This window comes from Triticum aestivum, chromosome 3B, assembly GCF_018294505.1.
Source record: "Triticum aestivum cultivar Chinese Spring chromosome 3B, IWGSC CS RefSeq v2.1, whole genome shotgun sequence".
In the NCBI taxonomy this organism is placed as follows: domain Eukaryota; kingdom Viridiplantae; phylum Streptophyta; class Magnoliopsida; order Poales; family Poaceae; genus Triticum; species Triticum aestivum.
The window spans coordinates 806,851,933-806,869,574 of NC_057801.1; positions in this window are offsets into that span (position 1 = coordinate 806,851,933).

A 17,642-nucleotide genomic window follows, 5' to 3' on the forward strand; every position below is an offset into this window, starting at 1 on the left:
GAGCCACAAGCCGAAGTGGGGCTGGATGCAGAGGAAGGCCTCACACACGATGATAAACGCCGAGATGTTGAGGATGAAATTTGTGGCCAGATCATGGAAATCCAGGCCGTAGTAGAACATGAGCCCCCGGACAAAGGGATGGAGTGGGAAGCCCAGTCCGCGGAGGAAATGGGGAAGAAATACTACCCTCTCATGGGGCCTGGGGGTGGGGATGAGTTCTCCCTCGTCGGGGAGCCGATGCGCAATGTTGCTGGACAAATATCCGGTGCTGTGCAGCTTCTGGATGTGCCCCTCCGTGACGGAGGAGGCCATCCACTTGCCTCCCGCTCTGGACATAGTTGGAGGAGGTTGAGGTGAGATGTGCGTACCTGGGCGCTGGAGCTCGAGTTCGTGGAGATGGATAAGCCAAGCAGGAAGAAGGTGCAGGTAAAAGGGTTGGATCTTTATCCCCTTATATGGGCGGACAAAAACATGTGTCCCCACCGGCCTGATAAAACTCGCTTATCTCCCAAGCGCCGCAATCAATGGCGTAGTTGGGTTACCCACGTCCGTATTTATGGGAATCCTGGAATAAGGGGAACACGATCTCTGCTTCGACAAGACGTGCCGAGCAAACTGCTTCGCTAAACACGCTGAGGTGGTACAATAAAAACGATTCAAGTAAAGGCTCGGTAGTGGTGTGACGTCACGCCACCAAATACGTCAGCAGATTGAACTTGTGTGAATATTATTCTCTCTACAGTGGTGCGTGGAATTTATTTTGCAGAGCTGGACACTATCCTGGTGTTCACAATCTTCCATAAATTATTCCGAGGGGGAACCCGCCTTGCAATGCCGAAGACAATATGCGCGCCGGACTCTTCATCATTGAAGCCTGGTTCAGGGGCTACTGACGGAGTCCTGGCCTAGGGGGTGTCCGGATAGCCGAACTATCATCATTGGCCAGACTCCAAGACTATGAAGATACAAGATTGAAGACTTCGTCCCATGTCCGGATGGGACTTTCCTTGGCGTGGAAGGCAAGCTTGGCGATATGGATATGTAGATTTCCTACCATTGTAACCGACGCTGTGTAACCCTAGCCCTCTCCGGTGTCTATATAAAACGGATGGCTTTAGTACGTAGGACGAACAACAATCATACCATAGGCTAGCTTCTAGGGTTTAGCCTCCTTGATCTCGTGGTAGATCTACTCTTGTAACACACATCATCAATATTAATCAAGCAGGACGTAGGATTTTACCTCCATCAAGAGGGCCCGAACCTGGGTAAAACATCGTGTCCATTGTCTGCTGTTACCATCCGCCTAGACGCACAGTTCGGGACCCCCTACCCGAGATCCGCCGGTTTTGACACCGACAGGCCCCATCATAACAAAAGCCTGCCACCACCTCTTTAGTACCGGTTCTTGGCACGAACTGGCACTAAAGTTCGCCATGAACCGTTACTAATGCGAGCCGCCTGCCTAGCCGTTGGACAAACACTAATGGTCACATTAGGGCCAGTTCTAATACAAACCGGCACTAATGAGCTTCACATTAGGCCCTTTTTTCAACTAGTGAAGACATCCAAGGAAGCATGGGGCACCATCAAGACTCTGCGCATCGGTGTAGAGCACATAGGAGTTGAAAGCCCATACCTTGCACCTTCAATACAGGGAGATCCGGTTCAAGGCTGATGAACAAGTCGACAACTTCGCCTTGCAGCTTCAAGGTCTAGTCAACGAACTCGCAACGCTTGGAGATTCCATCAACAACAAGACAGTGATTCTCAAGTTCCTCTGTGTTTCCCCAGGCAGTACAAGCAGCTCACTTGGTGCATCAAGAGCTTGGTGGATACCTCCACCATGATAGTCAAGGAGCTGGTAGCCGGCTCAAGGTCGTCGAGGAGCATGGTGATGAAGCCAACGAATGTGCTAGTGTCCAACTGCTGCTCACCAGGGAGCAGTGGTACACACGCTTATAGCAACGCGGCCTTGACGGCTCTTCTAGCAGCGGGGGAGGCATGCCCATAGGAAGAAGAGCTCGGGGTAGAGGCGGAGGCTGCGCCCAGAGCGAAGGCAGCAACCGCGGTTGCAAGCCAGACCAGTGCCAGCAACAGGGCGGGGCTGGGCATAGTGTTGAAAGCAGTGGCAAGTGCCACTACTGCAGCAAACTGGGTCACTTGGCCCGGGACTGCCACACAAGGATAGCCAAGGAGGCAGCCGCGACAGCGCCAAACCTTGTGCAAGCAGACTTGGACGCTGGGTCGGCAATGATGCTGGCAAGGGTCGAGCCCGTGCAGGAGAGCAAAGCGTCTCCCACGACTACGACCCCGACAACCACCCATTCTGTGCGAAAGGCACGCAGCCTATCCACAGGAACCATCCCTTCAGGAATAGGTCACACCTCTACAACAATGTATTCTCGAGGCCTGTCGACTGGGAGGCGATCACTACTAGGAAAAGGCCTACTAATGGCCCACCGGTTTTGCCTACTAATGGCGCACTACCGGTGCGCCATTAGTACCACGCCACTAGTATTTTTTACTAATGGCGCACCACTGGTACGCCATTAGTATCTGGTATACTAATGGCGCACCCAGCAGTGCGCCATTAGTATGTAAGAACATGCGCCATTAGTATGCCTCCCGGGGGGCCATACGTAACCATGTGCTTTGTCATACTAATGGCGCACTCTGAGGTGATGCGCCATTAGTATCCTTTGGCATACTAATGGCGCACCTGGAGGTGATGCGCCATTAGTATGAATATTTGGGTTTTTTTTTACTTTTTTGATTTTTGCACAGGTTACAAAATATATTATTGGACAAAATATAGACAGCAGCACACAACAACAGCAGATTCATCGAATACAATAGAAGATTAGTCTCCGAATACAATTCATCATATTAGTCTCCGAATTCAAAAGACCGAACAAAGATAAAACATTACAAGTCTCAAGACCGCGAGTATCGAGTTTGTCTTCACATTACAAGTCGATATCGATCATCTAAACTACCATCACATAGAAGAGAGCTGCGGTCATCATGATGAGCATCATCGCGATCAAACTGGTCTTTATCTGGTTCCTCCAACGCTCCCTCCTCTCTCCCGCTAGATAGCGGGCGTATCTAGATTCGGCCTCCGCCCTAGTGGTGTACCCTTTGTAACTGTTACCACTGAAACGGTGAACCTGTCTCCGACACTCCTCCTAGTCATTGTAGACTCCGGGAACCTTACCCTTGTACACGACATACGACGGCATCTCTATGCACAAGCCAAACAACAGACAATAAATAAGCAATATGTAAGTATGCAACAAAAGGATCGGAAGAGAAAAGCAAGACATTAATAGCATGATTCGTGGTCCTACTAATAAATAGCATCGATTACATCTAAGTTGAACGACTGTCCAAACCAAAGAGACATACGAATTCATTAAAGTTTAATTACAACATGAGCCAATCAATGTTTCAGAACTACACATCACTACTTTCGACTCGACTCATCGGATAGGAGCGTGGATGAAGCCGTCGTCTGTCGTGATGGTCATGAAATCGCAGTCATTGTCACCCTGCATTTGTAGCGTTCCATCTATCTCACTGTTGGACGGTTGATATCTGCGGAAGAACTGTCCCAAGGTATGAAGGACATCTTGATGGATCATGTCCGCAAACTCCGACTGGATGCGAAAGAATTCTTGTCTGAGGTCCGCATCCTGGGTTGCCGACAACCTCGCGGCCCAATCTTTGAGACTATTTGGTAGAAGAAGGTGATGATTGTCCCTTACGATCGCCCGCATGTGATGGAGGGCGTAGTACGCATCCTTCTGACCGCCAGGTGGCTGCTTGACGCAGCAGAACTTCGTATTGTGTGAGAAGGTGTGCTTGTCGTACTTACGAACTGCCCTGGTGAAGGTGCCTCCAGATTTGGTGTAGCCGGGGAGAACATCATCAAGAACTTTCTTGACATTTGTGTAGTCTATCTTGGAGTTACGGTTCGGGTTGAAATACGTGGCCATGGAATATTTCGGGCTTAAGAGGATGAGTGTGCAATGTGTGTCACTGCACAGAACACGGAATGTTAGAAAAGAAAAGAACGATCGAAATCTAAGAAATCATATGTTACGGGGCGGTTAAGGGATGACTTACTCGGGAAAGTAAGCCACAAGGAAGTTATGCTTATCTGGGTTTGCCAGAATGACGCCTTCGAGGTGTGAACTCGCAACTTGGCGGTCCCTAGTGCTGCTCAAGTGCTTGGCACGCATCGTACCCCCGATGTCGCCATCCACAAAGCCCTTGCCCTCTGGCACCTTGGCCACGAAAACCGGGTATGCCACATCATTCTCTCTGAGACGCCGCTTCTCCAAAGAAAGAACACTGTCATGCAGACTCCGCATAGCACCGGTTGCAGCATTGAGCATATTTGGCGGTAGCATCGCCCTACCCGCCACATGCACCCTCCTCGAGATATCGTTAGGTGAAGGTGGCCCGTCCTGAGCACGGATCGAACTCGGTGCCGGCTAGCTCGCACCTGCACCCTTGTTAGTCTTTGGTTTCCGTCCCTTCTTCTTGATCTCCTGTAATGGGACCGAGTTCTGCTCACAAACCGCCTTCTTGAGCTATCTCAGCTATCTGAGGCTCGGTGAAGGCGGGAGCTGGAGGCGTCTCCTGAGAACTGAACACCAGACGACGCCTGTTGCAATTGGATTTCTCCGCCGTATCAGCTAGATTGCGGTCGTCTTGAGAAAGAGGCACGCAGGACTCGTCAGCATACCCATGTTCGGCAAAGTACTTATCGACATTGGTAAATGTACCGTCGTCATTGTCGTCGTCGTCCGGATCCTGTGCCATAGGGATGTCCGTATCCTGTGCCATAGGGATGTTCGGCATAGGGATATCCGGCAGGTCCGGTAGAGTTGCGGCGTTCTTGCCATGTCTTGGCGCTGGCACGACTGGCGGTCTTGTCTGTGGGGTAGTGTCCCCCGCCCCCAAACGAATCTGGCTCTTCGGCCAAAGTAGGGGCCAGTTTACGCAGGCGCTGAGGGTCATCTCATCTTCTTCGTCGGCCCTAGCGGGTCGAATCAGAGGTAACAACTCATCGCAGCCTGGCAGCACCCGAACCACTTCAACCCTATACACTGTGGGTGCCATCGGATTACCGTGGAACATGTGGTTTCCCGGTTGAACGATTCTGCCCTTGGCGACATCGACCAACTCACCGCCCACGAAGTGCAGAAGAGTGCAAGGAACGTCGGCGGCGCCCTGCGAAAATATGTAGGGCATCAGGGATGCCCAGTCAAAGGCAAGGAGATGAAGTCATCAGCCGAGAGGCTTAGTTACCGTGATGCCGTCGAGCTCAGCTAATGTCGAGGCACCGCCAACAGCGGGCGTGCAACTGACGGAGGGGAGCTTACTAGCGAGGTGTTGGCCGGCGTACACCCGGGTGCATTCAGCTCCAATGCCCGTGCCGGCGTCGGAGACGCGAATACCGCCTCCGTCGGAGACACCAATGGCGCGGCCGGAGACACCAATGGCGCCGCCTCCGCGCTGTGCAAGTTGCTGGCCTTGAAGCTGGGAACCGGGGGAGGCCCCTGTTGGCCGCCCGCAATCCACGTCGTCAGCCCATGAATCAACGCAGGCACCATGGCGTTGAGCTTCGTTCCCAGTTGTTGTTCCACTTGCTCTTGGACAAGCTCCGGAATCCGCGCCACTTGTGCCTTGAGTGCTTCAACCTCGCGCGTCTGGCTTTCTGAGCTGGTCTTTTTCTCCTTCCGCACACCAGCGGTATAGTATGACCCCCATTTTGTGGACAAGCCTTTGCCGGCCACACGACCAGCTGACGTCAGCTTAGTGAGATTATCCTTGTTTTTCATTATGTTCAACGCCCTATTTAAAGGGTTGTCGAAAGGGGAGCTCTGAGACGACCCCGCGCTACTGCTTTCAGTTTCCTGCGGAAGGAACGTGAACCATTTAGAAATATTGGGGATTAATTAGAGTGCAACCATATGGAGCTTAACTACGTGGGGGTGTATTCCTTACCAGAACAAGCTCAAGCGCCCTGGTCTTCAGATCCGTGGTAAGCTCCTTTGTTATCGGGTCCTCCTTGTACAGGGCGCTGACAAAGTTCCTGGTCTGCTTGTCACCGCTGTATTTATCGAAGCTGGGCGGTAGGCCTTGCTCGGCATGCTCTGCAGCCTCCTTGTTCCATATAGGCTCCGCCACTCTGTAACCGCCGGGACCGAGTTTGTGTTCCCCTAAGTTCAACTCCCGCATTTCTTTCCCCCACTGACTTGATTCGGAGGTTGCGCTGCTCTCGCACTTGATCTTGAACTCCTTGTAGTCATCTTTGCTGATCGAAGAATATTTCGCCTTGATCTTCTCATAACTATCACCTTTATCAATCATTCTCTTCACCGTGCTTCTCCAAGTAGATAGGGCCGTGCTCATCCTCGTGAGGGTGGCACTGTTCACTTTATTCCCTGAGAGGCATGTGTCTTCAAAATCGGCGGGGAACTTGTATCATTCGTGCAGCTTCGTAAAGAGGAGGTTGCGCAAATTCCCTCGGTCCTTATGCCTAAGGTTCTCTGTGTTGATCGAGACGGTGCTCCGGAGAATGCACCCGAGCTGAAGCGAGTACCCCATGACTATATGTTTGGGCTCCGTTGGATGCCCGTCGGAGTCCACTTGAGTAAATTCCTCCTTGAGGGTGCTAAGCGCATTCAGGCGCCGGTCCTTCCTTTGCTTCTTCGGTTGGCTGCCACCTGTGTGTGTACCGCCATCATCAGTGGTGGCATCCTCGGCGGCACCATCAGTGGTGTCATCCCCGATGCCACTAGGGGTTGTGTAGTCAGGATCGGTGTCATCCGCGGTGTCCTCATAGCGGTGAGGTTGTTCCTCCATCTCATGGGACATCTCCCAGAATTGCTTGCCGCCCGAACCGCCGGCCTCATCGTTGTTGGCCATGTTTCGCTCTAAATAGGAAAACAGTTTGGTCAAAAAGTTGGTTATTGTCAAGGAACAAGATCCTGTTCTCATCATTTAGGGTTTGTCGACACCGAGGCATCCTAAAAGCTAAGCTTTTATCATTTAGGGTTTGTCGACGCTGAGGCACCCTAAAAGCCTAAGCGTACATCATTTAGATTCTCATCGACACCGAGGCACCCTAAAAGCCAAGGTTTCATCATTTAGGGTTTGTCGACGCCGAGGCACCCTAAATGCTAAGTTAAGTTTTCATCATTTAGGGTTTATCGATGCCGAGGCACCCTAGGTTGGGCCTAATCACTTGGCACTAATCACTTGGCTCCATTGCCACATATGTTGGGTTTATCATCTAGGGCTTATCGATGCTGAGGAGAATTCTAAGTTGAGCCTAATCACTTGGCTCTATTGCCACCTATGGTTTAATGCAGCAAGAATAAAGGGGCAGTTGATCCTACTTAATTAAGTACTAAGATACCCCGGCCCATGCATTAGTAGCAAGTACCCCATATGTCCGATTTTTAGCAAAGTCATGCTAAAATTCACGGAAAATTTCAGCATGACCTTTGTTGAAAATAGGACATATGGAGTACCCGAATTTGCCGGAACGGAAGTTAATCGACATTCCGGCAAACTCAAGGGCCTCTCGGGGTACCTGCAAAATCATCACGACACGAAGGGCCTCTCAAGGGCCTCAAGCAGCAGCGGCGTCTCCCAGGACCCCATTTTTTTGCTAAATTTCTTTGAGAAACAATCAGAGCAGAAAATTCAGCATATTTCTATACAACAGCACTGTAAAGATGAAGAACAGTTCTACAGCAGCCCATTTATATACAATAGCAACTTTGGTCATACCAATTTCTGAAACAATTCAAATCTGAACTGTATCTTGCGTAGGCACCACTACTGCAAGTGCCATACTACTGCAAGTGCTATACTAATGTAGGAAAGGAGGATCATCATACACATATATAGGGAAGGAGGCCCATTCCTATTTTAGGAAGCAAACAAATGTACACATAAGATAAAAATGTAGTGCTAAAAGTTTAATGCTTACAAAAGACTTGCTGAAATAGTGAAAAATATGGAGTCACCAAGCTGGCTAAGAAACTCCCAAAGTCCACTACCAAATCCAAGATATAATCCTGTTACACACATCATAACAATTTAAGATAATTAGGATAAGTATAGTAGGAAATGAAAAGGAAAGAGCTCAAAAAACTCCCTAATTGGGAGATTTGTATTTGCACCATCTTTCATATCAATATCATATACACATGGAGATGGTGTCATTCAACTTGAGCATGAGCTAGTTTAGTCATCCAGCTTACTGCATACACATGGAGATGGTGTCATTCAACATGGAACACATCAAACTTTTGTTCCGTCCTACTTCACCTCAAAACTCACAGCTTTTTCAGAACAAAAACTGACGAATAATAACACACAGTAGATATATGAATGAGTTCCATGGTGGATCTGCTATGTTCACGGCACAGTAATTCAACAAAACCTTTTTATGGACCAAGGGAAACACAAATCAAGTGTTCAGCAAAAATATGACCCTGAATGCAAATGGAGCTTAGGTCCCAACAAATGCAGGTAGCTACTGGGAACAGAATATAAGTGAATTAACAACAACAGCCTAGGTATTGTAGGTATTTAGAAGACTACAAGTTCCGACACGGTAACCTTGCAACACAGTGATAGAGTTTAGCTCTGAATCATCAAAGTAAGGAACATTGGCAATAATCAAACATAGTGTATGTAGCAAGTGGCAACTTCCAGTTGAGACCACCATTTCCATGCTAAACACTAATCAGCAGGCACTCTCCTGCTACAGCTAACCAAAATCTACTAGCTGATTCTTAAATCAGACAGTTTGAGCACTACAATTCTCACAAGATCTGCAATAGGCATTTACATAAAATGTTTGGCATTTGTAGGCATTTGTCATGTTAGGCATTTACTGAACATGTTTACTGAACATGTTAGGCATTTACAACTCATTTGTCTGTTTGAGCACTACAATCAAACAGTTTACTGAACATGTTAGGCATTTTTCATGTCATAATCTTTGCCATTTTACAATTAAAATGCACTTGTTTGTGTGGACTAATTTTGAAGCATTTTGTAGAGTACTGTCAAAATTCAGAATGGTGACTGAATTTAACTGACAAACAAGAACTTAACGCGCATTCCCCAACTAATAAAACCGATCAAGAAGCAGCAGCAGCGGCACGACGGGGCGGCGGTGGCGAGCTCCTACTCCTAACCCTAGGTCGCAGCCCCGTGGGGGCATGGGGATGAGCGGGGGAGAGAGGGAGGGAGGGACAGAGACTAACCGTCGTCGATGAGCAGCAGCCACGCGGGGAGGCTCACGCCGCCGTCGAGGAGCGCGTCCGACGAGGCTAGCCGCCGTTCGTCCGCCCGTCGAGGAGCCCGTCCGTCGAGGAGCGCGGGGAGGCTCGCGCCGCCGTCCGTCCGAGGAGGTCGTGGGCTCAAGGGGGAGGAACGGGAGAGGGAGGCGGTGGGGCGCGTGGGCGTCTACGACGCAGTGGGTCGGGGCAGCGGCGGCGGCGGCGCGGTGGAGGGAGGGACGAGTGAAGGAGCGGCGCGGTGGATCGAGGGAGAGGGAACTGGCGAGGGGGAGAGGGAAGGGGGGATCGGGTGAAGGGGTACACACTATAGCAATGGCGCACCACCCTCTCGTGCGCCATTAGTAGTTTTTTTTTCTTATAGCAATGACGCACCCACCTCTGGTGCGCCATTAGTAACTTTTTTTTCTGACAGCAATGGCGCACCCACCTAGGGTGCGCCATTAGTAATTTTCATTTCATTATTTCTTGTTGCATCTAATAATTTGTTTTTTTTATCAAGTTTGTTATTTTCATGAGGACTAGAACAGAAGATATCATCAAATATCATCAATTTTTTTGAAAATATCATCAATTTTTGTTAATTGAAAATATCATCAAATTTGTTATTTGAAAATATCATCAAAAAGTGGGGGAGGGTGCGGGGTGTCGGCGGCGGCGGTGGAGCGGGGGAGGGTGCGGGGGGTGCTCGGCGGCGGTGGAGCGGGGAGGGTGCGGGGGTGCTCGGCGACGGTGGAGTGCGGAGGGTGCAGGGGTGCTCGGCGGCGAGGGGGGTCTGGCGAGGGGGATCGGATAGCTATTGAGAGGGAGGGGGATCGAGATCGACTGTCCTCATGAATATTCAATATTTTTTCATATTGAATATGAAAAAATATCATCAAATTTGAAAAAATATTCATGAATTCAAAAAGTGCCCATGAAATTTAAAAATATTCATGATATCAAAAAGTGCCCGAAAAATGAAGACTACGATTTAAATACAATCGATCTTAGCTAGCTATCTGTTCACAATCTTCTTGCCCTTCTTTTTCTCAAATGGAGTTCATCTGTGGAACGGACGTCCTTTAGGTAGGGTGGTCCTGCTTCTTCTTGTGGTGTGTGCTGCTACTTCATCGTCGTCGTCATGTTCGATCTTCGGGTCGCCGTACTTGTCGAAGTCTTGCTCATTGGCTACTCCATCCATTCCGATGATCTTCCTTTTGCCTCTCCTCATGACAACATGACTGGGCTTTGGCGGGTCGGTAATGAAGAAGCATTGGTCCACTTGGGAAGCCAGTACCCATGGCTCATTTTTCGCGGTGACGTTTGCGCCCGCGGTCTTGGATTTGGCTTCGGGTATAACCATGGTGGTGAAATACTGGTCTTCTTTTAGGACGCTCTTGGCCCATCTGACACGGAACATCGAGACCTTCTGTCCAGCGTAGCTCAGCTCCTAGATCTCCTCGATCCTTCTGTAGTATCTGTCCTTGTCGTTGCCGGTGTTGGATTCCATCGTTACCCAGAGTTCTGATAACCATCGCTCTTCATGTCCTTTTTCTCGGTGTAGAATGTGTAGCCGTTGATATCGTATGCCTCATAGGTCATCAGGTTGTGCTCGGCGCCCTGTGACAAGGCGAATATGAGTTGTTCTTCCGCGGAAGAATCCTCATGTAAAGGGTATGACAGAAGCTTCTGCTTGAACCAACGCGTGAAACATGAGTTGTGCTCTTTGATTATATCTCCGTCCGTCCTTTGTTGGCCTTGGTCATTGTACGTCTTCTCAATAAAGGTTTTGTGCTCTACCACCGAAGGATCGACCACGTCTATGTGTTGTAGCGCGACTAGGTTTGCTCTTTCAAAGTCGGCGAATCGACCCTCGAAGTTGACATGCATTTCGCGGCGACCCTCAGAGTGACCCCATCTAGCGAGCCTGCCGAGGTGCCTCTTGACGGGCAGACCAACGGGGTTCTCGATGCCTAGATAATTCGTGCAGTAGGAGATGCACTCTTTGGTCAGAAAGCCCCTGGCTATAATTCCCTCTGGACGTGACATGTTGCAAACGTATCCTTTGATGACACCATTCATCCTTTCGAATGGCATCATGTTGTGCTGGAACATCGGCCCGAGTTGGATGATATCCTCCATGATATGGACCAGCAGATGCACCATAACGTCGAAGAATGCGGGCGGGAAGTACATCTCAAGCTCGCATAGTATCACCACGATCTCTTCCTGTAGCCTTCTGAGTTGCCTCACGCCAATCGTCTTCTGAGAGATGACGTCGAAAAGTTGCATAGGCCAAATTGCAACTGGAAGTATCTGTGTCATCAGCACGTGACAGTCGTGAGACTTCATCCCGCTGAACTTCTGCTTCGCTGGGTCAGGTATCTGCTTATCTTCCCCGCGTAACCTTAAGGAAGTTTTACTCCTAGGAGGCAGGTGAAAAACTGCTCGATCTCCTCCTGACTTAGAGTGAAGCACACGGGAGGGTAGTCATTTCCGGTCTTCTTGGCCTTTTTGCCTTTGCGACGACTTTCTGTGTCCTGCTTCGCCTCATCATCATCATCATGATCATCATCATCATCATTAGCGTGAAGCTCTTGCCTGATGCCCATTGATTTCAAGTCTTCCCTTGCTTTCGGCCCATCTTTGGTCCTCTCTGGCATGTTGAGCAGGGTACCAAGCAGACTTTCGCACACGTTCTTCATGATATGCATGACATCAAGGTTGTGAGGCACACGGTGGATCTTCCAGTACGGCAAGTCCCAGAAAACAGACCTCGTTTTCCATACCTTCAGTAGCGGCTCTGGCGCCTTTTGCTTCTTTCCCGGCAGTGGGCAGTCTTTCCAATTTTTCAACAGCTCGTCTATTTCCTCGCCGCTCCTCGTACACGGGCGTTTTCGGGGTTCGGTTTCACCATTGAACAGATCCTTGAGTTTCCTCCATGGGTCATCGTCGCGAAGCCACCTTCGATGTCCCATGAACACGGTTTTCGAAGACCCGGGATCTCTATCTAGCTGGCGATACGTTGTGTCATCCATGCACCTTACGCATCCAGAAAATTAGTGGACTACCTACCCCGCGAGATATCCGTAACCGAGATTGTCATGCACCGTCGTGAGCAGTGTGGCTCTCATAGGGAAATATTCTTTCTCTGCGGCGTCCCACGTATTGGCTAGCGTTTTCCACAGCGTGTCTAGCTCCTCCTTCAGCAGCCCCAGATACAGATTGATGTCGTTCCCTGGTTGTTTCGGCCCTTCAATTATCATACTCATGTGAATGTACTTCTTCTTCATGCACAACCAGGGGGGAAGGTTGTACATCCACACAAACACAGGCCAGGTGCTATGTGTGCTTCTCTGGCTGCCAAACGGATTGACTCCATCGGTGCTTGTGCCCAGCACGATGTTCCTTGGATCCTTCCCAAATTCTGGGTATTTGAAGTTCAACGCTTGCCACTGGCTCGCATCCTTAGGGTGAATCAGCATCTTGTCTTTTTTATTTATCTCCGGATCATTTCCGTCATCTTCCCGCTTCTTCTCCTCCCTATCCGCGTGCCAACGCAGGATCTTTGCTACCTTAGGGTCCACGAAATACCGCTGTAGATGAGGAGTGATCGGAAAGTACCACACCGATTTTCGAGGACCTTTCTTCCTCTTCTTGTATCGAGTGACGCCGCACACCGGACATATGGTAGACTCCGCGTGCTTGTCCCGATAAATGATGCAATTGTTCATGCACACATGGTATTTCACGTGCGGTAAATCTAGAGGACACACGATTTTCTTCGCCTCCTCGAAACTGGTCGGGCACTTGTTCCCCTTGGGAAGACGTTCATGCCAGAATGACATGTTCTCGTCGAAGCATGCGTCGGTCATTTTGTGTTTTACCTTCATCTCCAGAGCCATGAGCGTTACTTTCAGGCGGGTATCCTGGGTCCTGCATCCTTCATACGATGGAGTAACCGCGTCTATCTCCAGTTGATCCAGCTTGGCTTTCTCTCGGGCGGCACCTCTTGCGTTATCCGTCTGCTTGAGAAGCAACTCTTGAATATGAGGGTCCTGCACCCAGCCTCCATCGTCGTCTGCTCCGGCATCTTCATCTTCATGATCATGCCCTTTGTCTTCATCTTCCTCATCATCATGTATGACATCTTCTACATGATGACTGTGTACAGCATCACCGTCGTGATCATGTCCTGGAGATTCTTCGTATTCTCGCCCGCCCTCGCCGCGATGGTTGTCTTGTTGCCCTTCCTCATTTCTTGCCCAGCCCCCATGGACGACTTCATAGTCATCTTCATCACCTCGCCACCGATAGCCATCCATGAAACCACGCAAGAGCAGGTGGTCCCGCACCTGCCCGGAATCCGGGTCCGCAATAAGGCTCTTCAGTTTGCATCTTCGACACGGACATCTTATCTCCGTCTCGTTCTTTTGAAGCATCTCGGCCTTCACGGAGCTCAAAAACCTATTCACGATGCCTTTGGTCATCGTGCGGACCATGGTCGCCTGCGGGGTAGAGCAAAACGATATTTTAGAACCAAGAAAAAATTTGGCATGACCTTCCCTAAAAATAGGACCAAAAAGAATGCATAGTGCCAAAATTCTCGCCGAAACGGAAATGAATCAACATTCCGGCAAAATATTGGCAACTATCGCATTTCAAATACCGGTACCTGCAAACACAAACATATATGCAACACCACAAACATATGCAACATCACAAACATACATAGATCTAGCTAGGCCACAAAAAGTGCATGTGCACGTTGTTGGAGCGAGCTAGGGAGAAAAAACTAGATCTACACCATGAAGATAGCTTTCCCCTTACTTACCTATCAAAAAAAGGTAATTTCACCACTTAATTTTGATGAATCTATGGTGCAAATGAGGTGAGGAGGAGGAGGCAGCTGAAAGTTTGGAGAAGGAGGTGGAGGGAATGAAGTGGGGAAAGTGAGTGGGTAGGTGTGGCTGTCCAAAATATCTTGTTGGGGTCCCAGGTTACTAATGGCGCACCACCAGCAAATGCGCCATTAGTATGCCTGCTTACTAATGGCGCACCTGCAGGTGGTGCGCCATTAGTAGTTTTGCAAAAAAGTAAAAAAATATACTAATGGCGCACTATCTGTCTAGTGCGCCACTACTAGTTAGAACTAGTAATGGCGCATCTCGCTTGGATGCCCCATTAGTATGTATGGAAAATGGGAAAAAAAATTATTACTAGTGGCGCACCGTTTTTCTGGTGCGCCATTAGTGTCTTCCACACTAATAGCGCATCTCCAGAGGGTGCGCCAGTAGTATATAGTAGTGGCGCACCACCTGACAGGTGCGCCATTAGTGCCCATTCCATCTATAGCCCTTTTTGTAGTAGTGGATGGAGGCTCGAGTTTGGGAGAGCCACACTCCTGCAATGGCGTCCCCGACAATCTCAGGACCCGACAAGCCTCCGCAAGATGGCACGACAATGACGCATGTGGTGGACCATGATTTGACCACGAAGATGGAGGCCATCAAGTCCGTGTAGGAGCGCATGCTGACTAAGGTCACCCACACCCCGAGTTGTTCGGGGACTCTGTAAGTGCATCTAGTGGCCCTTAGTGATTTTGGTGTATTGAAAACTTATAGGTTAAGGGACTAATATGTGTGTGAGTGTACATAGGCTCTATAAGTTGATGAGGAGTTTGATATTAAAATTGAATGTCGACCCATAAAAATTTATGTCTTCAGCTGAAGACTTTGGTTCTCCTGAAGATTTTGAAAGTGAATAAATTTGTGTGACATTGAAGACTTGGATATTCATGCGAGGATTATGAAGTGTGATGACTTTTGTTTTCGTAGTTTCATTCTCTTTCTTGACTCATAGGAAACACCGTACTGTTAAAGGGGGTCGAAGTAATACTAAGAAAACTGATTTCCAAGTGATGCTCATCTCAAAATCCTACATCTACCTAATCCTTTCAAGTGAAGCCATTGGAAGTCTCATATCAGCTCAGTCAATTTCTTCAGTGACAGAGACGAAGATCTTCTGGTCTCTAAGGAATATGTTCTGACTGCGGAGTGAGGAATTCGCCAGTGCAGAATGCCTAAACAGTGAGGAACATGATATCCCTGAGGAATTTGATACCTCAAATTCGACCGTTGCCGTGCCACATGCCAGCTGTCCAAAATATCCTACCACCTAATGGTGATATCATTGAAGAGCATTTATTTCTTATCATGTCGGGCTACTCCCTAGGCTATAAATAGCCGCCCCCTACAACCACTAGCTGGTTGGCTGCACCGAGAGAAACGGACACTTGTCATTGAGAGCATCCCATCCTTCGAGGACTTTAAGCGAAAATCATCAAGTGAGGACAAACCAAAAACCCAAACCCAAACACCTACAAACCCAAAGTGATTGAGCATCACTGAAGAGATTGTTCCTGTGTGGAACCGTCGCTTGTTACCTTTGAGGACTTTGTATCCTCCAGACGGTTAGGCGTCATGGTCTGAGCATCCAAGAGTAATTGTTGATCGTCGAGTGTCCAAGTCTGTGAAGGTTTGGAAGTCACCTGTGAAGACTTACCACGAGTGTTGGTCGAGGTCTGTGTGACCTTAGCTCAAGGATAATATGGTGAGGACTGTGTGTCCAGGAGTGTGTGTCCTCGAGTTTAAATAATCAGCCGCTCCAACCAGACATACAACTGTCACATCAGTTGGAACTGGTCTACCAAATCATTATCTTCACCAAGCTTACTGGTTCTATTTCTTCAACCCCCTTCATTTCCTCATTCATGTGTTGATGAACCTAATCATTACTGTTTGAAGACTTTGACTGGAGACTTTCTCTATTTCCTCAATCCAATTTCTTAAGTCACATTGTCTTCAGCCTGGTTATCCAGTGTTTACGCTACTTGTGCTCTGTGTTTGTTTTTTCATTTCATCATAATGACTATGATGTTACTCTGTTATGCTTACACTTGAGTACTTATTCCACTGCTAGTTGTTCATGACTTGGGAATTTCCTCATCCGGAAATTCCTTAGTGATGAATTTATCACCAATTCACCCTCTCTAGTCGACTTAACGTACTTTCAATTGGTATCAGAGAAAGATACTCCCTTGTTCTTTGTGATTTTGATTTAACCGCCTGGAGTTTTAGTTATGTCGACTGCAGGTATGATCAAGGTCTTGGCTGGGTGTCCTACCTTTGATGGGACGGACTACCCCTACTGGAAGAACAAGATGCGCATGCTTCTTGATGCAATTGATAATGATCTCTAGTATGTTGTGGAAAATGGTGTTCCCTCAGTCACTCCATCTGTGAATGCTGCTGATGTGAAGAGATTCAAGCAACTCGATACTCAAGCGAAGAATATCATATGTGGCCATCTGAGCAAAGTATAGTACGACAGAGTAAGTTCTTTGGAAACTGTTAAGCTGATTTGGGACAGGCTGTCCAAAGTCAACGAAGGAGTCTCTACTCAATGTGACTCCTGAGTTGATGTTCTTCGCAATCTCTTCAACCGCTTCAAGACACTCGACAATGAAAATGTTTAGCAAGCCTTCGATCGCCTCACTGATATCTCAAATGAGCTTCATACACTTGGTGCCACTCACATCACCGACCATGAGGTGGTGAAGAAATTACTGAGATCACTTGATTCCTCGTCGGATACTCTTGCACTGATGATTCAAGAGCGAGCTGATTACGAGTCACTAGATCCTGCTGATATCCTCGAGAGGCTAAACACTCATGAGTTCCAGCTTGCTGAGAAGAGAGACCTCTATGGACCGAGCTTTGGAAGATCACGTGCACTGAAGGCCAAGGCAGTCTATGAATCTGAAGGTGAAGATTCTGGTAGCAGCCTTGGTGACCTTGAAGAACTGAGCCAGGAGCTAGCAATGCTTGTGAAGAAATTCTAGAAGTTCTCTCGCCGTAGTCTCTTTGGAAAGTCTTCAAGGAGTGATGATTCCTCATCCCGTGACTACAAAAAGAGAACTTGCCACAAATGCAAGAAACCTGGTCACTACATGTCTGATTGTCCTCTGTGGGAAAAGGAATCAAAGAAGAACAAGTACAAAGATGACGATTTTGATGACTCAAAGAAGAAGAAGAAATCTTCAAAGTCATCATAATCAAAATCTTCAAAGTCTTCATCTCACAAGAAGAGCAGTTCCAAGAAGGCCCGGGCATTCATTGGCAAGGAAATGGACTCTGAAGCTGAATTTGAGGAAAATGTGGAAGAGGTCGAATCTGAGGAGTCAGACTCTGGTGTTGCGAGCTTAGCCATCGCTAATGCTTACATCAGTAAGTCCATCTTCAACACTGAAGTAAATGACCT